Here is a 24606-nt window from a genome sequence, read left to right as displayed (position 1 = left end):
CAGCCAGTGGCACTGGGCACAGGCAACTCAGTTCTTAGGGCTGAACTATGCTGGGAAAGTTCTGCCATGTATCAGTCCCCCAGCCCTAGCAAGGGCAGCCCTGGGCCTGAGGGCTGAGCATGTGGCTCCTAATCCATGCTGGTGGGGGCATGTGGGCTTCATCATTCCCTCTCTAGGGGGGAAAAGGGCTGGTTTCTTGTGAAGGACAAGGGGGAGTGAAGTCCATGCAGGAAGGGGAATGCCCAACTGACCCCAGTCCCAGAACAGCAGCTGTCCTGGCTGGTGTGCATGCAGGTGGGTGTGTGTGGGTGTGTCCAGTCTCCAGGCAGTCCTGGCCAGTGTGTGTGCATGTCTGTGTGGGTGTGGGTATCCATTCTCAAGGCAGCCCTGGCTGGTGTGTGTGCATGTGTGTGGATGTGTGCATGTATGTATGCCCAGTCACAAGGCAGTTCTGGAAGCTGTGTATGTATGTGGGTGTGTGCGTGCGCATGTGCGTGCATGTGCACATGTCCAGTCACAAGGCAACCCTAGCTGGTGTGTGCATATGGGTGTGTGTCTCCAGTCCCAAGGCAGCCCTGGCCTGGGTGTGTGTGCATGCAAGTGTGTCCAGCCCCAAGACAGCCCTGGCCGGTGTGTGTGTCCAGTCGCAAGGCAGCCCTAGCCAGTGTGGGTTTGGGGGTATGTGTGTGTGTCCAGCTCCAAGGCAGCCCTGGCTGGACTGTGGGTGCGTGCATGTGCGCGTGTCCAGCCCCAAGGCAGCCGTGGCCGGTGCGTGTGCGCGCGTCCCCAGTCAGCCCCGCGGCAGCAGCCGCCCCGGCCGTGTGTGCGCGCGCGCGCGAGCCGCCCCGCTGCACGGGGCCGGGGACGCCGCGCTCCCTCCCCCGCGCCGCCCGGGCGGCCGGCCGCTCCCCGCCACAACTTGCTCGCACCATGCCGGAGCGGAGCGGAGCGGAGCGCGCAGCCCAGGCTTCTCCCCCTGAGGTAAGAGCGCGCCGCCCGCCCCAATCCTACCTGGGGACGAGGCGGGGAGCGGAGCCCTGGACCCCTCCCCGGTCCTTTCTTCCCTGTCCCACGAGCTGCTTCCCCGCTTGTCCCCCCGCTGCCCCTTCTGCCACTGGCGGCCCCGGGCAGTCGCTCTTGAACTTGGGGCGCTGCCGCTCCGAGGGAAGCCGCGTCCCGGCCCTCGGGATCCCCTACTCCTTCAGCCACACCTGGAGCCCCGCCCTGCCCCTGCCGTGCTATATAGTCCCGGCTTCAAACGGAGTTTCCAGACCCTCGCACAACTCGGCGGCTTCTCTCCCCGGCTCAGAGAAGAAAAGCGGGCAGGCAGCAGGGGGAAAACTTAGTGCAAATGCCCTGCCCTTGGCAAAGCGCAGTGGAGAAGGAGGCACGCGGTGCCTTGGGACGCCAGGTGGCGCCTCACCGATGCCAGCTGCTGCACCTGGTGCCCGGACACTAGATCTAAGTGCCCCAGGGGACAGGAGCTTGGAGGCATTCAGTGACAGCAGCTGGAGAAGCGCCTGTGGAGGACTGGCTTTGTTTTTCTCCCGGAAAACTTGCATCTGGGATCACTCCCTTCCCCTTGTCCTTTTAAATGGTGTGTCCAGGACTACACAGAGAGGGAAAGAAAAATAGGTGGACCTGAAGTCCAACCAAGCAGAAGAAAATGCTGAATGGGCTCACGCAAGTCATGAAAGAATAGCTAAAAGGTCCCTTCCAGCTCCACTTCTCAATGAGCCCTTCTACTTGTGCAATTAATTCGAAGCAATAAACTCCAGCACATATCATGCCAGAGTTTATTGCTCCCTGACGCTGTGCTTGAATGTGGGCCCTGGACTGCAGCACATTGTGGGGTGGAGCAGCCCTGGCTGGCAGAGGGTCTGGGGGGTGGGGGGTCAGCCTGTCAGCCTGGGGCTGCTTCTAAATGGCTCAACCTGCTGCAGAGACTGGCTGGGGCAGTGTGATTCAGTGCAGGGCTAGCTGGCAGGCAGCCCCTGCCCTGAAGCACCCTCATGCCCCAGCCAGCCCTGTCAGCATCTGCACACGTGTTGCTGTGCAGTAAATAACTCCGCAGTAGGACAGTATTTGCATTGTGTTGCATTGTATTGATATGGTACTTGTACTCGTGCAGAGTTTATTAATTTCCCATGGCCTAATAGCGCTGCACGTGTAGACATGAAGGTTTTACTGATGAGCTAATTAGGCAGCTCCACAGAAAGAACATTTGTACATATGCATGCATGGCTGCAGTGCCCAGTGCTGCAGTGCATGCATTTGTATAAATGGTGAAATGCATGTCAGCGCTGAGAAAATGGTGTCGGCACACTTTTTTGAACTAAAACACAACAAACGTGTTTTAGTGCAAAAGCACATCGCTGCCATTTTCTCAGCACTGATGCGCATTTCGCTGCTTATACAAATGTACGCAACGCAGCACTGGGCGTAGCAGTTCACATGCTCCGCAGACTCGATTAATTGAGTCTGCTCTGACGTGCTGGATTTCTGGTGTGTTGGAGCAGATAAACGTATGTGTATAAGTGTCCTAAATATCTCATGTAGGTGTGTCCTATGACTCGAAGGCACCCAGCATCTTCTGTGAGCACGAACAACCACTATGTTCTGGTCCTACACAAAGATGAAAACATGTATACATTCAACATATTTTAAATAGTTAAATCACAAAGGCAAATTCCACTTGCACTTAGGCAGGTGTCAGTCCTGAGTAATATGCTTGATCTTGATGGAATTCCTTCATTAGAAGGGTATTTGTACAGAGGGCAGAATTTGGCATTCAGGAAAAGGTCAGGGAACTTGGCCAGCAGGGAAAGGTGTTGTAACTTGGCTTGAACTCACATTCCTTCATTCATTGTTGCCTAAGAGGAGAGCTGGTTCCCTATTCATGTGTGTGTTTGTGCTGGGAGGGGAGTGGGGGACAGAACTGGTGGTTGCTATGCAGAATTTAGTTACTACAAGCTGAAGGAAATGGTGGCCTGGGCGGTACGAGGGCTTCTAGTACTCAGGGATGGTGAACAGAAGGAGCCTTGATGAAACCTACTGTGGACCTGATAGAGCCTTGGGGAAATGGCTGTGTGCAACATGGGTAGACAGGTACATATGATACTGATGAACCACATCTGAGTCAGCTGTAAAGGAAGAGAACAAGAAGATGAAATGAAATGAATGGCGTGGTCTAGGTATGCTTGACCTTGCCTCAGAGCAGGGGGACCTTTCAACTTCACATCCTTGTGACACTATAACTAGGAGAAATATAGGACGTAAAATAAAAAGTGAGAAGGTAGGGAATTATAACAGAGTCCAAAAAATGTTGTCTCTGTCAGGCCTTAAAACTGCACTTAACTTTAAGCACACAATTAATCCTACTGACTTCACTTGGCCTACTTGAATAATTAAGCATGCAGTGTTATATTCACAGCCTTTCTCTGTAACACAGCAGCAGCAACAAAATCACTAATAAATTAGCAAACATGCATATCAACTGTTTCCCTGATAATGTTTCTTGTAAAAGTTCTAGTTCCTACTACTTTTTTGGTCTTTTTTCTCTTTTCTTTGTCCCTGCCCTGGTTCTGTCTGGTTCACCTCCCATAGTCAACCCCCTACTGCTCAGCTGAGGCAGCATGGATCTGTCACTGAAAAAAAACTTACAACATTGTTTATCTGCATTTGTGGATCAAGGTTGTGACTTAGTTGTGAAATAGCATGGCTCCACCTTGCTTATGTTAAAAACAAACCTACAAAAATAATTCTAAGCCCCGGTACCTATCTAGGTTAAAAGGCAGTGTATCAGATAGGTGTCTGGCCTAATGCTATTTTGGTATTTTAAATTTCTAAATAGCTTCTTGGTAGATGTGTTCTCCATTTTTAAACTACATATAATATGCTTTTTCTTTCAGTTTTTATTTACTTTGCCTTCAGAACACAAACTGTTTTCTTACAGTGTATTTGTATCACCCTGTATTGGCTGAGGTCTTTAAGCAACACTGTAATACAAATAGCAATAAATGGTATTGTGTTTCTGCTCCTAGAGGCACCATGCTTGGACAACAGCTTTCTTAAAATATGTGGCTATCATTTTCAAACTTGAGTGCCATCTGTATCTGGACCTGTACATAAATGTGGTTCTATTTTCACAGATTCTGGGTATTGAAAGGTGCGGTTACTATGCATCTTTGAACATGGGTCCAATTTTAATAAGGCTCCTAAATAGTTTTCATAATTTAATATAAATTTAGTCCAAAAAGGGCAGTTACATTATCTAGTCTGACCTCATGCCAAATATCTGATATTATATGAAATTTATAGGAATTAGTTAAGCCAGATCCTCCATCTTCTGACTCCATATCTAGTGATCAGTATGGCCATGATCATGTGAGAAAGACACAACAGCCAAGCACCTTAGAGAGTTTTCTGTACTACTTTAGAGCACTAGCCCACCTTGCTATGTCCTGCCATGGCCAGTCTCTGCTTCTGTAGAAGGAGGAGGAAAAAGAGAGGCTAACTTTAGTTTGCCAGGTTTGAAAATGTGAAGTATGCTTTTTGTGCCCTTTCCTGAGGTGGTGTACTTTTCCATGTGCTAGAGCCAAAGGCACATGGAGATAGGGGGAGGGATCAGAATTTATTTAACAAACCATTTGCATCTGTTCTGACCAGGCTGGGGTAGCTCTTCAGATCACTCTTACTTCTATCTTCCCCAACAACCCAGAAAAGGTCCTCTTTTTTATTTCCTTTAGTTTGAGTTTCCTTCCTTTGCTCCCTCTTTCTCTCCCAGTTCCATTGTCCCTCTGCTTCCCATTTATTCCCCTCCTCCCTTGGCTTAACTCTGTATCTCTCTCTTCTTCTGACTTGGCTACATTGTGAGCTGAATGCAGGGTGGGGACTTGGGAGGGAGGGACTGCAGAAGGCAGCCTGGGTTGGCTGAAATCCTGTTCAGGCTCAGTGCTCTCTGTGGGCAAGTGCAGGTCACACTACTCCCTGAGCAATTTACTTCTCATAAATACTTTTTTCTCTTCTTTCCGCTGGCTTCCTGGAGCAGGTGTCCTGAGGACTTAACCCTTTAAAATGTGCCCCAAGGTAAGATCTTTTCATGTGGGAAGTTTCTCTCCACACAGAAACTACAAGCAATGGGGTTTAGGAGAAAAAGTTAAATACCCTTTACAGGCAGGTCAAGAGCGTTCCAAAAAGGGGAAATTGAATTATGCAAGAGGCTCTAACATGATCTTGCTTTATCAAGTTTCTTGCTTCAGTTTCATTGGTAGAATTTTCTTTTCATGGCTTTTGAAGGTAGGATAGAATACCACACTCAAGTGTCTGATGAGCTTTTGTTGTTGAACAGAAACTGCAAAGTCTTTTAGATAAACCCTTCTTCCTGTAACTGTAATGCCCTATCAGAGATACTGTGTGTTACCTGTGTTTCCAATCAAACCAGTTTTTTTGCAATATGCGCGTGTGTGTGTATACATATATACATTTAATTGGTTTTAAAAAACCCTGTTGCGTGTGTGTGTGTGTGTATACGCACATGCACAAAATATATATTAAAAAACCTGAATCTTTGATAAGGACAAGAGAGGTGGGTGTAATATTTATCTCAGTCATTTAGCAGTTCTGTTCTGCTCTTAGCTTGTTTCCCATATGTTGAGTTACTCTAGTCTCTTACAGACCTGAAATGTCTGTGTTCTGAACTGTACAGGGACTTGCTCATTTCTGTAACTTTTCAATCTTGTCCTAATTAAATGTAAATATATGCATAATGATTTGCATTTCATTAGCTTTAAAAGAACACTGTCATGTTAAAAATCGTATTTTTTTAGAACCTAATTTTCTTGCCTGTATAACAAACAGCACCTGGTATTCACAGAACCAAAAGGATGTTGAAAACTTAATTTACTTTCAGCACCCTATGATGTTTGCTTTGTGCCTTTTTTTAGCTTTGAATCAGATAGTGAAAACAATTACGTTTGTTTGTGGTCAGCTTCTAATCAATTCTACTTTCACAGTTCAATACAGTGCTACAGGGCTTATATTACATATAGAGTACATAAACATTTGTTTTTAAATAAATTGTTTCAGGTGGGGTTATGTGCAAGTGTTACAATTCTACTGGGAGAATTGCAGTTCCACTGGTAGAAACCTTAAGTATGCAAGCATTCACAGTAGTTACTGTGGTCTGAAAATGGTCCCTATGGTATAAATTCAAATCTTGTCTGACAAGGTAGGAGTCTTATCCTGTCAGGGTTCTACCAGCTTAACAAATATTTGTACATTTACCTGTCTGAGACAGAAGCTCTCCCATTGTCCTCTGGCATCTTAATGTGCTTTGCCCTGGCTTTCTTCACCCCTCCAGAGAGATTTTCTGACTCAGCTGGATTCCCACTGCTTTGATTGAGTCACAGACCAAATCCCTCCCCCAAGCCTGGGAAAACCCATCCTCTCTCTCTGCGGCCCCAGATAGCTGCAGCTGTTAATCCCTTGCCCCCCCCCCAGAACATTAAGCAGGCAAGGGAAAGCTACTAACCACTCCCCACATGGACCTGCCAACTTCCTCCTGGATCTGGATTCAGCACTGGTCCTCAGCCTCCTGATTCACCCATGCCAATGACTCAGACTCTGCAGACCCAGTTGGGCAGATTTTTTTACTATGTCTCTAATTTGCCTAGGGAATGGCAGGAGCAGTGTAATCTCTCAGACCCTGAGTCCCTTGATCTTCCCCACAGATCCCAGACCCTGGGCTGTTCCTGGAGCTGGATCAACCACCCCCTTCCACCACCAGCATGGGATGGTCTGCCCCCACCCCTATATCCACTATTCAAGTAGCCACTTGACTCACCGTGCTGGGACCCAGTGTATCCGTGTTGGTGATCAAGGGGAAATGTTTGGGGGCTCTGGGAACTGTGGGGGTCAATGAAGGTTGGGTATGGATGGGGGTGAGTAGCATCCTAGCCCCCATCCTGTGCCAAAGTGTATTGACATGCCTGGTACCTGGAGCTCTCCAACCCTCCAACACCAACATAGATGGGCCTCTCAGGTAGAGTCCTTTTGTGGTAGTTATAGGGCTTTGGGAATGTAGGGGGCCTTGTTAATGCACTTGGGGGTATTAGAGGAGGCAGGGACACTAGACTCTGATTCCTTCCCCCCCTGCAAGTTGCATTGATCCCCACTGTACTCATAGCTTCCAGACCACCTCCCACTCCTGGAACTGGATACCTGTCTCCTGCCCCCCAACAGAACCAGACTGCCTCAACCTGGTTCCCCATACCCAGACCTGCTGGCACCTAATCCACCAGTACCTAGACAGCACCCAGTCCACCAGCACCCAGATAGCACCTGACCCATACCAGACTCACCCAACCTGCACTGGAATTGGGTCTTGACTGGTGCTAAAGAAGTAAGGATCCATTTGGCTGCTGGATGGGAAATTGACCATCTTGAAAAGACAGCAAGCCCACTCTGGGACTGCTGTCTGAATGGCTGACAGCTGGGAGGGAAATGGGGGCATGTTGTAGAAAAGAGATATGCGGGCCAGCCAGTTTACTTTGACATGTGCTGTCATCTGTCTCCAAGCCTGGGAAGCCTTTGAAATAAGCTGGGATGTGTGTTTCTGGGCAGCAATACAGCATGTCTGTGAGCATTTAGTCAGCCCCATGACTGTTTGAGAAAATTATTCTGGCGCATATCCAGGAGGGACTAGCAGGTGACTGCATGCTTAGGGGTAACCAACATGGGTTCATCAGTGGCAGGTCCTGTCAGACCAACCTGGTGGCCTTTTATGACCAGATCACCAGATCATTAGATGCAGGAGTAGCAGTGGACATAGTCTTCCTAGACTTCCAGAAGGCTTTCGACACTGTCTCTCACCCGATTCTCATTAAGAAACTGGGGGACTGTGGTGTTGACACCCACACGGTCAAATGGGTTGCCAGCTGGCTGGAGGGCCGCACCCAGAGGGTGGTAGTGGATGGGTCCTTCTCAACCTGGAAGGACGTGGGCAGTGGGGTTCCGCAGGGCTCGGTCCTCGGGCCCGCACTGTTCAACATCTTCATCGGTGGTTGGGATGAGGGGGTAAAAAGCACCCTGTTCAAATTTGCTGATGACACTAAGATGTGGGGGGATGTGGACACACTAGAAGGAAGCAACAGGCTACAATCAAACCTAGACAGGCTACAAGGGTGGGTGGATATGAGTAGGATGGGGTTCAACACTGACAAGTGCAAGGTGATGCACCTGGGGAGGAACAACTGGCACCATACCTACAGGCTGGGGAACTCCCCTCTTGTCAGCATGGAAGCAGAAAAGGATCTTGGAGTCATCACTGACTCCAAGATGAACATGGGCCGGCAGTGTGGGGAGGCAGTCAGGAAGGCCAACTGTACCTTGTCATGCATCCACAGATGCATCTCGAGCAGGTCCAAAGTGGTGATCCTCCCCCTCTATGCGGCGCTGGTCAGGCTGCAGTTGGAGTACTGCAACCAGTTCTGAGCACCGCACTTCAAGAGGGATGTGGACAACATGGAGAGGGTCCAGAGGAGGGCCACTCGCATGATCAGGGGGCAGGCCCTAGGAGGACAGGCTATGGGACCTGAACCTGTTCAGCCTCCAAAAGAGAAGACTGAGGGGGGATCTAGTGGCCTGTTATAAACTAGTCAGGTATAAACTAGTCAGGGGGAATCAGCAGGCATTGGGGGAGTCACTATTCCCCTGTGCACTGCCAGGAGTGACCAGGAATAATGTTCACAAACTGGCAGAGGGTAGATTTAGGCTAGATATCAGGAGGCGCTACTTCACAGTTAGGGTGGCTAGAATCTGGAATCAACTTCCAAGAGAAGTGGTACAGGCTCGTACCCTGGGGGTCTTTAAGAGGGGGTTAGATGAACATCTTGCTGGGGTCATTTGACCCCAGTACTATTTCCTGCCATGGCAGGGGGTCGAACTTGATGATCTACTCAGGTCCCTTCCGACCCTGGAAACTATGAAACTATGAATGCTTGTACAGACTTCTAGGCTAAGTACAGACAGTCAAAAAGCCCAAGGCTGAATTGATTCAGTCTAAGCTGCAAAGATTGAACCAATAAGCAAATGAACAGACATTCACCTTTGATCTGGAAAATGCAGCCACATGTCTGCACTGGCTTTAGCCAGAAGCCAGCGGGTACTAGAGCACAGCTTTCTGGCATGTAGCCAGCATGGGCTGTATGTTTGCTTCCTTTTCCTGGTGCCCCTAAGGTCTCTGGGATTTGCAGTCCACAGTCACTGCAGCAGGACTCCGAAGGGTTGCTCAACACTTTTTCTTCCCGATTCCAAGTATCTCGGGGATTTGTAATTCACAGTTGCAGCCAGCACTAAACAAGCAAGGCAGAGCAGCTCTGTAGTCATGGGAAGGGAATTTTAACTCCCCTCCCTAGCCTCAGACCCTTGGTAGAGAACACATCTACCAAGATGCTATTTAGATATTAAAAATACCAAATTAGCATTAGGCCAGACACCTGTCTGCTACACTGCCTCAGACTCCAGCAGTGGTTTACTTGGGGGTGGCCAGTGAGCCAGCCAGTGAGCCACCCTTACTGCTCTAGCTAGGGAATAGAGGGGTGGGGCCAGCCTTGCTCTCTGGAGCAGACAGCCTAGCCAAGTGCTGCATAATGCAGGGATGTTGAGGGACTGATTTAACTTGAACCAGGAATGGGTCTGGGAATAGAAGTTTCATAAACTGATTTGACCTAAATTAGTTAAGTCTGATACTACATTCAACCAGGTTTATCTTAAACCAGTTTCAGCCATTATGAAACTGGTTTAGGTTTACTGAACTTCTGTTGCGTTACAGGTTTAAGATAGTTTTTGATCGCTTAAACTGGTTTCTGTGTAACTTCTGTCCCTAGCCCTATTGGTAGGGTTTCCAGCTCCTTAAACTAAACTGCTTAGTGTTTGAATGCACTCTAGTGTTTAGTTGTAATACAAAAGCTTTTGAATGCCATAGCCAGTCAATACCAGAAATTCTGGGGGAATGCTCTGGGCACCAGTAGGCAGAATCTTATTGATTTTGGTGAAAATAGGAAAGCCAGAAAAAAGTAAAGAGGAAAAGCCCCTGTGAGAATTGGGTAGCAGTAAAGTTGGAACCCAGGACCTTCAGATCTACAGCACAAAGTGTTACAACTTGAATATCTATTAGCAGAAGTACACTGTTATTCTCTATCTAGACCAGCCACTATAAGGAAATATGACACACATTTTTGTCAATGCATTACACATTTATTAGATGGCAGAGAAATAAAGGGAATAAAAAATCTTGTTTTGGAGAGGAGTACAGTCTACTGTTTAGAGGCAGTGTTACTGAATATGTAGATTTGAGACACTCATTCAGAAACTATGGCTTTATATTAGAGACCTGCAGCCAGATTCCACACTTGGCTATGAACCAGCTCCACCTGTGATTAGAGAAGGACACGAACAGAATTAAGATTCTATTAGTATCCCTTCATATCAAGGGAGTGAATCTCCCCGTCATTGCAGGGAGTGTCTCTCTGTCTATCCATGCTGAACCTATATTCTGGGGTGCATAGTAGAAATACCTACTTTGAAGAGCTGCCAGACTTTGAAACAAGATATTAATAGTACTGTAAATATTACACCACTGTTGCATGACATTCCAGAGATTAATAGTTAGCTCTGTGGATTCATGAAAAGGAATGCAAATGTAGCCCTGGGGGTTCATTTTGATCTAATAGATTAGATATCTGTGGCCTTTCTTTTCGGGTGATGTGTGCCTAAACGTTATCCTAATATGGTTAAGAAGTAAATTAAAAATACACAGAAATAACATACTAGTTATGGATCAGATTTCAGATTAAAGTTAAGTTTATCACTCCATTTTACCTTTCCTTACAATACTGTATTTACGAGGTGCTTTGCAGTACTCAGGCTGATCAAGTTAAGCAGTTTTAATTTTGATCCTAACCCGTGTAGGGCTTGTGAGCTTAAATGGCTTCTGAAATGTTGGTATATTATATTTTTTGTTGAATTTTTGTTAATGTGTCATACATGTATATGAAAAATCATTATACAGTCATTTTGAAAACTAATATATATTAGCCCAACAGATTTTAGAAATGGAGCTGAACTATGAAGACATAATCACACTAATCAAGCTTTCAAGATAACTTTAATGAAGTAATGTAAATTATGGCACTAAAATTACAATAATAATATATAACTACTAATAGGTATATTAAACACTTTCTTGAACATGGGATGAATCAAACAAATAAAGCCAATTTTTTGCTCACTCATCCAAGCTTCTTTGCCTAGCACCTCTGGAAGGCCTTGCCTGTAGTTCATTTCTCAGGGTTACAGTCCTTTGCTTATTCTAGCTGTGTAAACTGTTCATTGAAGATTAGGCCTGGAACTTGGAATTTCCTCTAACTTATTTTCCCCAAGCAGAGAAGAATTCAGCTGTCACTGGGGCAAGTGAAAATTCAGGATGCTGACTTTTTTTAGGAAAGAATATTCAGATTATAATAGGAAACTGGACTGAAAAAGGAAATTACCATTTAAATAAGCTATTGTTAATATAAAATATGAAACGGATATAAAACCGGCATAACATATATTAAAATTGTTTTATATTTCACTATTTAACCTTTAAAATTTAGGAATTGGACTAAAAGGGAAGGCAGAGATTGACATTAAATGAGTCAATGATGGTCATAAAATGGTTCTGAGCAATAGTAAGCATGTATCTCTGTCACCACAACCATGAGAAAATGTCTATAAAAAAGTTTCCCATATGCCATTTAAAGACTTTTCTATTATTCAAGTGCCAGAGGAATTCACCCGCTTACCTTCTATCTTTCTGCTGAAAGAATAGAGAACCAGTGGGTTACTACTCATTCATCAGCATTTGTTCATTTTCTTTTGAAAGACTTTCACATAGTATGGGAACAGATGCATTGTGCTCAGCAATGTGGCTCTATTTCTAGATCTAAAATGAGATATGCATGGTTGAGGAGGTGGATGTTGAGTGAGGGGTTGCTAAAGAGAGGATGTGGCGAGAGCATAAATCCAGTTCATTGTATGCAAGTGATGTGTATAAACATTATGTTTAGGATTTTCAGTTAGTGCAACTGCTGGGCTGGACTTACTCTTACATTGGGGTGGGCAATTATTTTGGGTGGAGGGCTGTTTACTGAATTTTGGCAAGATGTCGAGGGTCGTATGGATAGTCCCGCTCCTTGACAGGTGCCACGCTCCCTGGTTGCCATCTTGTGACTGGAAGTCCCACTCCCTAACCCCTGAGATGTCCCTCCCCTTGCCCCTTTCAGCAAGGGGTTTTGCCATCTCAGAACCAGAAAAATAACAAATTATATTCTAAAAAGCGAACATCTACAACATTTGTTAATTTGATTAAAAAAAATGTTTCCTGATTTACATTTGTTTGTGTAGTGTACACAGGGGTGATAGTATAATAGCTTAAAATAAAGTCTTACTCTTGTATATTGTCAGGGGAGGGCATGGAAGGGTGGGTGTAGGTTTGTGAGGGGCTGTGGGTGTGTGAGTACTTGTGGTGTGCGGGAGGGTGCAGGGGTGTGTGTGTGTGAGCATGTGTAGATATGTGGGGTGTGTGTGAGTATGGGGTTTATGGGGGGATGTGTGTATGGGGGGGTATGAGGGAGTGTGGGTATTGGGGCTGCGTGTATGGCAGTGTGACAGGGGTTGTGGGTACATGTGTATGGTGGGGTGCGCATGTGGGACTTACCTTGTGAACACACACACACACACACACACACACACACACACTCTGTCCTGCCCTTCGTGCACAGGCGTGCATGCGCACACACACCCACGCCGCCCCCCGGCCCTGGGGTACTGGTGCAGGCCTGTATTCCCATGGTCCAGCCATGCAGCCATGTGGTGCCAAAGCAATGTGCTGGCAGGAAAGCAGGGAAATGGCAGGGCTGGGCTGCTGGATCCTGCTGCTGGCTCCCCCTGTGTCCTACTGCCCCTGGCTTCTGTCATCTTTGACAGGCATTCAGGAGCAGATAAATATTAATTTTCTAAATTTTTTAGGGGCCCCACAAGCCTGATAGAATGGCCTGGTGAGCCAGATTTGGCCTGCAGGCCATATTTTGGCCACCCTGTCTTATATGCATATTTCTAAATAGCACTGAAACTGAAGCCAGAAGAACTCTGTCAAAGACATGTATTGGGAGGTTCTGAATGTCGCTGTTTTCCATATTGTATGCTGGCACAGTATTTTCACCGGGCCACCAGGAGACAGTTCCTTTCCTCCCTCGAACTTAGTTTTTAACCATAGTGGACTCATGAGTAAAAAAGAACTTTAATTACGAGCCTTTTTTGTTAATTAATTGGCAGTTTTTTGCACCCCTCATTTTTGCCTGCAGGATCAGAGAGATAAACTACAATATTAGATACTATGGTATTTTTCTCTAGACCACAATGTAAGTTGTGATATATAGGCATCCAGGCTGGGAAATACACAAGGAGGTGGTAGTGCATGCCATTTGGAACCAAAAAGTAATAGCACTTTGCCTGTTTTTCCTGGGAAGTAATATGACAACTGTGAGGGAGCGGGGGCTAGGGGCAGCCGTGAACCCCCTAGTGCCCCCTACCCTCACATTAGGGTGACGTAGCACCCTCAGAACCTCGCCCGCCATGACTTTGACATATATATTATGGAGGCTGCCAGTTTCCTTAGTGGATGGTATGGTGTTCCTGTCCCTATTCCAGACTGGGGTATCTATGTGCGTCATGCCTTAAGGGCTATGCGTGCCTCCAAACCTCCCCCTTAGCACGCCCCAAGCCTCGCAGCTGTTCTGGGAGACGTTTGTGTAGTCCCTCGCCCCTCGGGGGCCCTCGTTCTCTCTCGGGCCCCGGGGCTCCTCGCCCCTGGCGCCCCCTTGGGCCGGGCTTCTATCACCAGCCCGCTTCCTGCACCGTGGGCCTGTCTCACTGGCGCCCCGCTACTCGCTGGCGCCCCCTGGGTCTGGCTCCCCTAGCGCCGCCTAATACCGGCGCCTGGCTAATTGCCGGCTCCGCCTTGGGTCTGGAGCGCTCTCGCCGCCCTAGGGCCGGCTCGCTCTCGCCGCCCTAGGGCCGGCTCGCTCTCGCCGCCCTAGTCTCGGCGCCCTTGGGCCGGCTCGCTCTCGCCGCCCTAGTCTCGGCGCCCTTGGGCCGGCTCGCTCTCGCCGCCCTAGTCTCGGCGCCCTTGGGCCGGCTCGCTCTCGCCGCCCTAGTCTCGGCGCCCTTGGGCCGGCTCGCTCTCGCCGCCCTAGTCTCGGCGCCCTTGGGCCGGCTCGCTCTCGCCGCCCTAGTCTCGGCGCCCTTGGGCCGGCTCGCTCTCGCCGCCCTAGTCTCGGCGCCCTTGGGCCGGCTCGCTATCCCTGGCGATTCTGCCCCGCTCCGGGGCCTTGCCCTCGCTCTGGGGCCGACACCGCGCGCCTCGCGCCCTGTCTCCGCCCGCTCCGGGGCCTTGCCCTTGCTCTGGGGCCGACACCGCGCGCCTCGCGCCCTGTCTCCGCCCGCTCCGGGGCCTTGCCCTCGCTCTGGGGCCGACACCGCGCGCCTCGCGCCCTGTCTCCGCCCGCTCCGGGGCCTTGCCCTCGCTCTGGGGCCGACACCGCGCGCCTCGCGCCCTGTCTCCGCCCGCTCCGGGGCCTTGCCCTCGCTCTGGGGCCGACACCGCGCGCCTCGCGCCCTGTCTCCGCCCGCTCCGGGGCCTTGCCCTCGCTCTGGGGCCGACACCGCGCGCCTCGCGCCCTGTCTCCGCCCGCTCCGGGGCCTTGCCCTCGCTCTGGGGCCGACACCGCGCGCCTCGCGCCCTGTCTCCGCCCGCTCCGGGGCCTTGCCCTCGCTCTGGGGCCGACACCGCGCGCCTCGCGCCCTGTCTCTGCCCCGCTCCGGGGCCTTGCCCTCTCTAGGGCTGACACCGCGCGCCTTGCGCTAGGGCACAGGCGCTCGCTGCCGTGCCTGTCCCCTTGACCCTTCGCTGGGTCCGTTTGCCCAACTGGGCAAACACCGCCCTTATGGGCTGGGGCCTGCACCCCGCACCCCACGCCTCCCTGGTGCAATACGGTGCCTCCCTGGCACCAACAATAGTGCCCCTGGCACTGTGCCCCTACTGGGCACTGGGAACCCCCAAGTTGTAGGGGAGCTCCCGTGAGGCCGCCTCGCTCCCCTACAGCCTCACCCGGTCCTCCGGTGTAAACTGTAACTCAAACTCCAGCCATCTGGCTGTAACATAAACACAGAGGCTCCATCCGCCTATCCATAACTCCAAGCCCTGCCAGGGCTCTCAGTCCTACCTCCCGTCAGGGTGATCCTGTTCCCCGCATCATCGCAGCCTGTTAGTGGGGTGAGGCTGCAACCACCAACTCAGGCCACTCAGCTCAAGCCGCAGAGCTCCTGCTCCTGCGGCAGCCAGAAGGGAACTGTGAATCAGGCTCTGGCCTAAGCTGTTTATAAAGGCCGGGCCCTGCCCCCTTCTGGCCATGTGACCCACCTGGTTGCCCTGGTAACCCGGCACCTGAGCTGCCTGGGTGATTGGCAGCTCTGCCAATCACCCTCACAATCACGGGGCACCTCCGTGGCTCCGTGACAACAACAAACAGTTCAGGATTTTGCATAACTCATATTCTGTCTAATCTACGTATATGTAATGCTTTTGGAATCATCTAAGCAGTTGCTATCCCATCTCTCCTGTGGAGGCCTTTGATTCTTGACTCTAGTGTTGGCAAAGTAAATTGAGTTAATTTCCCTGGAGCCAAATTTGGTGTCTGATTTTGAATATTACTATATGTCTGACACTCTGATGGTGCTGTTATTATAAAGTTTTGATGGGTTTCATGGCATATTGACTGTCATATCAATATAATTTATTATTATTTTCACAGAAAATTTGGATTAAAAACATGGAACAGATTTTTTTTTAATGGTTGGTTGTTGGACATGTTAAATTATTGCATTTGATCATTTCATATACTTAAAATCAATGGTCAGTGTTTAAGCTAAGGATATCTGACTTTTCATTATTATTATTTCACCTTGTTATTACCATATTTACTTGAATCCTAGAAAACTTTGAATCCCACAATAATTAGATTCTCTATATGGAAAATTTTTAATTTGTTATAATTTCCTATGTATCAAATCTAATTATTGGAGGGTCATCTTAAATTTGTTACTGGCTTCAGTAGGCTGGGCAGGCCAGGTAGTCTAACTCCCACACCTTGCTTTCCTGCTATCTTCCATTACATACCTGCCCCCACCACTTGCACCTCTGTGCCTACCGCATCAGCCACCTGCCTGACCTCTCCCATGTGTTGCTGCACAATCCCTGATGTGTGCTGTTGCCTGATCCCTGAGATGCACTGCTGCTTGTTCTTGACCCTAGCTGTTGGCTCCTGACCTAGACTCACTGCATCTGCTGTTGACTCCATGCTGCTGACTCCAGACAGCAGCAATGAGGTGGCTCTGTTTTGGGGCCTGGTCCCAGAGCCAGAGTACTGCTCATACTCACATCGAGGACAAGGCTTGTTTTTCCCCTTTTGAATGGGGAAAGCCTTGTTTTGAATTCAGGTAAATTGATGTTATGATTCATGTAAGGCTGATAGTGTGCTAATTTGAACTTTACCTATTACTTGTATTTAACTGCCCTAAACATCTTATCTCTTTGTGGGGCAAATACTCAACTTGAAGTCAATAGAATTATCCCTTTGGTTTTAATGTTAGATTTATCAAACAGTGACTGTCAAGATCACACTTTTAAGGGTTATCGGTTTGGACCCTGGCACAAGACAGAGTAGACACAAAGGCTGATCACAGCTCCTCAGAGTGTTGAGCAGTGAACTTTAACCCCTGCCTTGTCACCAAAATATTAATTGCCCCCACTGGGAGCTCTGAAAAGGGCTCTTTAGGCCACTATTTTGCCTCTCTGTTTCTTGTGGGAATTTTGAGAGAGGAGAGGGAAGAATCTGCTTTCATTACAGTATTTACATTAAAGGGACTTAATACAGTCCAGAAGCAGGCCCACATAGCTTCCCAAGAGGGAATTCTGAAGAAAACTTAAAAAGATTGCATGGCGAAGACAGGTAAGAAGATCATAGATAAGCAGGAAAGGAGATATGAAAGAAAATAGTCTAGATCAAGACAGGAAACAAATGAGACAGACAAATAAAGGGAAGAAAAACAGGAAAAATTCTGTTCCAGTAGAAATATATCATGACATTCACAGCCAAGAAACACATTTTGCAGAACAGTAGGTTCACATACCAGGAAGGGTCGTGAGTACAAGAGGACACCTGAATCACCTGGAATAGGGTAGAAAATCTAAACAAAAATAATCAAACATTAAATCGCTAAAGAAAATAAGTCGTTTCAAATACCATGGACTTAAACTTCCAGAGGACAGATCTCCATCCTCTGGTGAAAACTGAATCCCTTTGTTCCTCAGCAACTTGTAGGAGATTTAGAACCTTCCCAAAATTCATCTGCATCTTATATAACCTTTCATTTTTTCTCCTCAATAACAATTCATACCGAGCTACCATTTGAAAGTGTTCCATTTCTTTGCTAAAAAGGGAAAGAGCTCCCCAAAAGTCAATCTGTGTAATGTTGAAGCTGGAGGTATGTGATGCTGAATTAGGTGTCAAAGATCAGAACTATTTGCTACTTCTTTGGGCAACATCTCTTCATCCTTTCTTTTAATGACTTTTGTTAAGTCAAAAACAGGAGCTGGTCTTTTAATATTCCTTTATGATTTTGTCGTGTTATGTTAATTATCGGAGCTGCATTACCTAATGCGTTGGTTCTACACTAATTTTCAGGTAAATTGTAACCCTTGTTTGAATATTTCTTTCTGTTTTAGAATTTAGGTTAATATCCTATTTGCTAGTACAAGTAGAGAAAGGCCTCTGAAAGAAGTGTGACCAGATCTTGTAAATCTAATTTTGAAATGACAGCTGTTTATAACATATATGATGCACAGCTGATTGTTGATAAACAGAATTAGGTTTTTTTAAAATATGTATGTACAGACATTTGTGGAGGTTAGGGAAAGTTAGATCAAATTAAAAATGGCCACCTGATATAATGTAAGTTGGGATGCGGGGTTAGGGAGGTAGTTTGGGGGAATCACAGGGAGATGGGGGGCATGTAGAGTCTGCAGGGAGGGGGTCTACGGAGGGGAGCAGGGTCTGCAGGGGGCTTTGAGGGATCAGGTGGGCAAGCAGGATCTATGAGAGGGTTCAAGGGATGGGAGAGTTAGTGGGGTCTCCAGGGGGGATCGGGAGTCTAGTGAGGTCTGCGGGAGGGGTTGGGGGGATTGGGAGGGGCTAGCATGATTTGCTGGGGGGGGCTTGGGGAACAGGGGGGCAAGTATGGTCCATAGGAGAGTTGGTAATGTCTAGGAGGGCTTGGTGGGATCAGGGGGGCTAGCAGAGTCCTCAGAGGGGGTTTGAAGGAATGGAGGGCTCTACCCACCAGAACCAGGGGCTGTTTTTAGCCCCCCTGACTCTCCCATTCCCATATGGGGGGGTTGATTTCCCCTGGCAAATCAAGCCCCCCATTCCATCCACCCCTCCCCACAGTTGGCGTTGGCTTTTGGCCAATGCTGGTAAAACTGCTGCTAAATCCGGCTGGTAAAAAGGCTGGTAAAACCAGCACTGGAAGTGGTTTGTGGATTGGGGGAGGGGGCTTGGTGGCCTTGAAGGGGTGGGAGCTGGCTGCTGTGCAGTGAGGGGGTTGTCTGCCTGGGGGTGGGGTGAGGGGCTAGGGCCTAAAAATAGCCAGGTGGTGGTGGGGGCACGGTGGGTAGGATAAATGAAGCCATGGGGTTGGTGTCAGTGGTTGGGCTTTCCCAGCCCTGGGGCTGCACTGGGAACTGTACAAAACTGCATTTACATTGGTCTAACTGGACCCAATATAAAGATGTGTACAGAAGTGCTCCATGCACATTTTACTGTGCTGTAATTTACAGCACATTTTATAGCATTATAACGTTACAGTGCTCTTAAACATGACAGAAGTACAGTGTTTGGTGGGGGGGTTCCGAGCCTTCCTGCACTTTGCAGGCTAGGGTGCAGAGGGTGCTCCACAGGTCAGATATTTGACCAGTGTACGGAAGTTATTTAAAATGCTGTAGGTTGCTAAAGTGCTGTGAAATACAACACTTCACATTTAATGCCTTGTTTAACAAGGGTTAATTTAAAGCACTGTACCCATTTTTAAAGTGCTATACAGCCATGCACTTCTGTTAAGTCATGGCAATAAAGTGCTTTAAATGGTGAAAAAAAAAAACTTCTCTACACACCCTGAGACTGCCTCCAATGTAGGGTTAATTTAGATCATGTCAGCCATTTTTAGATTGATCTGGCCTTCCTGAACTTCTGTGCAGTTCACACTTAGATTGACCTAACTAGAGATCAGGTGGCCATTTTTAGCACAATCTAACCTCCACCTAACCTCACCAAATGTCTGATTGTACCCAGACAAGGTCTTTCAGGTAAATGCGATATCTTTTATTAGACCAACTAAATAGTTGGAAAATTGTTCTTTGCAAACTTTTGGGCACAAACTCCCTTCTTCAGGCATTGGAAAAAGTCTGCTATTGGCTTGGGTGCTCCCCTGGGTAGATTAGAAGCCAATATATGTTTGTACCCATAAACTTAAACCATAGCACATGTGCAGAAGAGTTTGTGAAAGTGCTCTTTGAAGGCACGTCAAGGGCATCCTATATCTCAGCTGGGATCATATCATGACTTGATTAAGCTTTGTGTTTATAGATTTTTTTTGTGTTTTATTGATGTTTGTTTTATGTTTTATAGATTTTTTTTCATCATTTTTTTTGACTGACATATTGACCAGAGTAATGGTTGTGGATTTTTTCATTCAGGCAAACAGAATGAGCTGTATTAATCTCTAGTATAGCTCTATTGACCTTAATTGTCTGGTTTCTTATTCATGTCCAAGCTCCCCTCAGATTTAGTGGGAAGAGGAACCATGAGACAATCATTTGCTGCTCCCTGATCCCAGGTTGTGTCATCTTAAATTATAACTCCTGAAGGGGAGTTTTTATCTTATACCTTTGGTAAGGTCCCAGGGCACCCTCACTGCAGTGAAAGTCTGAAATCTCACCACTGACTCCCATATGCTTTTGATGCTGGAAAGAAGGGTAAGCTTTATACTTATCTCAACCAGTGAATCCCCACTAGCCAGTTCAATCCAGTTAGTTCTCAATCAATGAAGTGTGAAGTTGATGTAGCAGACTGAAGAATTTGGCACAGTGAATTTAGGCTAGGATGTAGGAATATTTATAACCGTTACTGTTGGTTGCAGACTTTTAGTACTTTATGTTGCTGTGTTACTACTCAAATGTGTATTTCAAAACACATAGAATATATATCCCAAAATATAATGGCTTGATAAAGGAAGAACTTGGATGTAGTCCAGAGAATATATTAACAACTTTGTTCATTAGGCAAGCCTTAGGTATATTTTAGAGGTTGAAGATGAGGTAGTTCTTCCGTTCCTGAAGTAGCTGAATCATTTTGTTCTTTGGTATCTAACAAAGATCACCAAGACTTTTGGTAGGTATTTTAAAAAGGATTATAGAATATTAGCCTTCAAGGTACCTGCAGGGGTGTAATTCTCATCTTACTACTGTTATCACATAGCCTGATAGTGTAGTTGTGTATATTTTATCATCTTGTGTTTAGCTTTGTAGTTGAGAACAGCTGCAATTGGTTTGGAGGGTTCCGATTTGATTCGGAGAGATTAAAGGGTCACTTGATTAGATTTGGATTTGGAGATTCAGCCACCAAATTGGACTGAATCTCCACTGAATTGAATCAGGGACTGAAGCTTTGTACAGCCCTATCTTCCAGGGATTTGGAATTGCCACCAATTGGCTGTGGAACATCAAATGATATTTACTCAGCGATTTTAATTTAACTGGATAATTATCCATTTCCCAAAGTTCTGTTCTGTTTAGATATATTTTTCTTTCTGTTGACTGGTGGGTTGATTTTGAGTCTGGAATGTTTTAAAGGAAAGCTACTGGGAAAGGAGAAAAATAGGCTCTAAATTTATTATAGTAGTTAATACTGAAGTCAGTTTCCTAGCTCATTTTACTTTAACACTAGCTTCTTTAAATTGTGATTTCCTTTTTTCATCCAGTCTCCTATTATAGTCCAAATATTATCCCTTAAAATAAATCAGTGTCCTGGAATCTCATTTGTTCCAATGACAGTTAATTTGTTCTATGTTTGGGGAAAATAAGTGAGAGGACATTCGAAGTTACAGGCTTGATCTTCAGTGATGAAGCTACACAGCCAGAATAAGCAGAGGACTGCATCTCTGAGAAATGAACTACAGACAGTCTTTGAGAAGTGCTAGGTAAAGAAGCTTGGATCTGTGAGCAAAAAAAAACTGGCTCTATTTGTTAGATTTCCCCCCCATGTTCAAAAAAGCTGGACTTTTATATTCTTGTCAGTAAACATAACACTAAAAATACCTGAGCAACATCAGCTTCTTTTCCTGACTGAAGCAACTTGCAAGTCCCTGCATTTGTGCCTAGTGGCTCATAGTTTACAGCTGTTTATTTCATGTGTCTTCTTACAATCTGTTGCAGATTCTGACTTGGGCTGGGGATGGCAATGGGAGCCCAGATGTGGGTAGGGGGTGGAGGCTGGAAAAAATACATCAGTTTAGGAGGTTGGATTAGAGGTGTGAATGTGGTGAAGAACAGATTGAAGAACTCATGGAAGAGGGGCAGTTCCCTTCACTTGAAGGGGCAGGGTTAGGAAGAGTGGGGCATAAGAGTAGAATAAACGGAGAAGTAGACATGTCTACACTTTGTCAAATGGTGCTAGGGAGTGGCACCATGAAAATAAACACTCCTTCCCACGCTGTATATTGTGTATATGAAGGAGCAGATGTTAGGATGGCACTGGATACACCCAATGGTACTTCCAAAAGCATTCTTGAGCCTGAAAGCACTGCTCAGCACAGCCCTTGCTATGTGCCAAAACACCTATGTGATTTTTTCTTACATTTGTTTTGCATGGAGTGAGGGCAAGTTAGTGGGGCATATTTTATGCCCTAGCACCAGCTGACCAGATGTGGGTATGCTCTTAAAGTCTTTTATCCACATTAGGAGACATTGTGGAATCTCAGAATACAGACATCTCAGTGACAGATATATTTTTAAAAACTAAATTAATATGAATACAGTGTTTAATGATTTTTAGAATATATAATTATTTTAGACTCTAAGGTGAAGCTGTATTTTGGATCCTTCTAGGACATTATGCACCCTGCACTTTTATGTCTCAAAAATAAAATGAAACACCTGCAACAAATTAAAATAAGAAAAATAAAATAAGAAAATTCATACTCTTGGCTTTTTTGATGAGTACTTTTGTTATGAAGAAGCTGGTTAAGCTTTAACTCTATATATTATATAAGCAGTTCATGAAAGTGTGCTAATATAATGGTATGTGAATCTGTTTTTGAAGGAAAATAGAGAAACAATATTATGAGCTGGAATGCTGTTATTTTAAATCTTAACAGCAGAAGTTAGATGCACATTATGGTCTGTGCAGCAAAGTGTTGTTAATTATGTAACATGCTGATTAGAAAAAATAGAGCACAAATTTGATCTTTTTTGTATCACAATTTACCAAAGCTGTCTTTAGGGAAATTTATTCTAGAATACTAGCATTAATTCATTTGAAAACAACTTGGGAGCCCATTACAGCTCACAGTACATTTTATTCCGTTAATTTTTACCAGTGACGTGGTGTACTTAATTACTTTCTGGGATGTATTATGACGTAATAAAAATCAATAAGTATTGACCTCCTTACTGGTTTCAGATCACCTGGATTTAATTGATTTTCTAAGGGGAACCAGTGTTGCTTATTTTCATGCTGAGATGTGATACTATTTTGATGACTCGGAGTGTTGAACAGTATATGATTAATACAAAAGCACATGTTTGTCTTACCAGATAGAAACTAACATGCCTATTGCAGTGTGGTGAATAGGTTTTTAAGATTAAACAAACATCCAGCACCTATTTAGAAATGCTGTAGTTCAGTTTCCAGCAGTTTTTAAACAGTTGTCTTTGCAGCACACTATGAGACTTTGACTGCATAATATACTAATTACTGTAGCACCTTTTATTAACAGGGTTTTCAGAGCTTAGCATGGTATTCCAGGATTTGGATCTCTGTGTTTTAGAATGGTGTTCCAATACTTTCTGAATTTTCTTCTCTCCCATTCCTTTTATATACCTTTTTTGTTCTTTTAACTGCTGTTGGTTGTTGAGCAGAGATTTTGATGTACATATCCACTGTAGTGTCCAGATTTTTCCCCTAAGCAGTTTCTTTATTTAGAACTTGCTAGTATGTCCAAACATTACCTTGCAGTTGACAATTCTGAATTTCTTCTACCACTCTGCTATTCACTTATTTTCTGTGTTTCCTTTGCTGTCCCTGATGTTTCTCAGTCTTTCTAGTTTTGCACAGTCTGAATATTTTGTGTGTTACCTTAAATCTGGCTGTCTGTTCCTTCTCTTTCCTAGACCACTAAAAAATGCCTATTAAACAACACTGGTCTGTGGAGACCAATTCATGTTAAAAACTGACTATTTATTGTTACTTATTTAATTATTTCTGAATTTTTTGGTCCGTGGCAGCACTATGCCTCTCATTCCATCACTATATAGTTTGCTTAGTAGCTTCTCTTGAAGAATTTTGGGAATTTTTGAAAACCAAAATAAAAATCAGTAGTCCTTCTTTAACTATGGTGATGTAGACTTATCCATGTATATTACAAAGGTCTGATTTACATTTAAAGAAGCTGTGCTATTTTGTTTTATATGAACATTTTTAATTCTATTTCCAATTATTGTTTCAGCTGCCGGGTTCCGGGTAATGTGGGGCCCCTGCAGGACACATTAGGAAATTTGGTCGTCATACCAGACAACAAAGCCAACACGTTTAACGATTTCTTTGCCTCCATCTTCCTAAGCAGGGACCAGAACAGCCACCCCCACGCTGGGCCCCCCTCATGCCCCAGGGGAGGCACACCTAGGCCAAGGCTTAGTGAGGAACTAGTTAGGGAGCTTCTGGAGGGACTGGACATATGCAAGTCAGCTGGTCCAGACGATCTCCATCCTAGAGTACTAAAGGAACTGGCTGAGGTCATTGCAGGACCCCTGGCATGGCTTTACGAGCACTCGTGGTGCTCTGGTGTGGTGCCAGAGGACTGGAAGAGGGCCAGCGTAGTTCTCATCTTCAAAAAGGGGAAGAAGGAGGACCCGGGAAACTATAGGCCAGTTAGTCTTACCTCAATCCTAGGCAAGCTGTTCGAGAAAATTATTCTGGCACACATCCAGGAGGGGCCAGCAGGGGATTTCATGCTTAGGGGCAATCAATACGGGTTCATCAGTGGCAGATCCTGTCAGACCAACATGATGGCCTTCTATGATCAGATCACCAAATCATTAGATGCAGGGGTAGCAGTGGACATAGTCTGCTGGACTTCCGGAAGGCCTTCGACACTGTCTCTCACCCTGTTCCC

General features: G+C 46.1%; 1 protein-coding gene across 3 annotated transcripts in view; it reads left to right on the top strand.

Moving 5' to 3' along the window:
- The first annotated feature begins 862 nt into the window (after positions 1-862).
- The window catches only part of SHANK2 (SH3 and multiple ankyrin repeat domains 2), a 736911-nt gene continuing 713167 nt past the window's right edge, over positions 863-24606 (top strand). For 2 of the 3 annotated variants that reach the window (XM_090032909.1, XM_090032907.1), the window contains exon 1: positions 863-981. The gene's annotated coding sequence lies outside the window, so the exon portion shown is untranslated. Of the gene's footprint in view, positions 982-5040; positions 5089-24606 lie in introns of those variants that run through there. The other variant, XM_090032908.1, reaches the window with a different exon arrangement.

Source organism: Crocodylus siamensis, chromosome 2 (genome assembly GCF_052110815.1).
Source record: "Crocodylus siamensis isolate JL-2025a chromosome 2, ASM5211081v1, whole genome shotgun sequence".
Taxonomy (NCBI): domain Eukaryota; kingdom Metazoa; phylum Chordata; order Crocodylia; family Crocodylidae; genus Crocodylus; species Crocodylus siamensis.
This window is presented reverse-complemented; position numbering and strand designations above follow the sequence as displayed.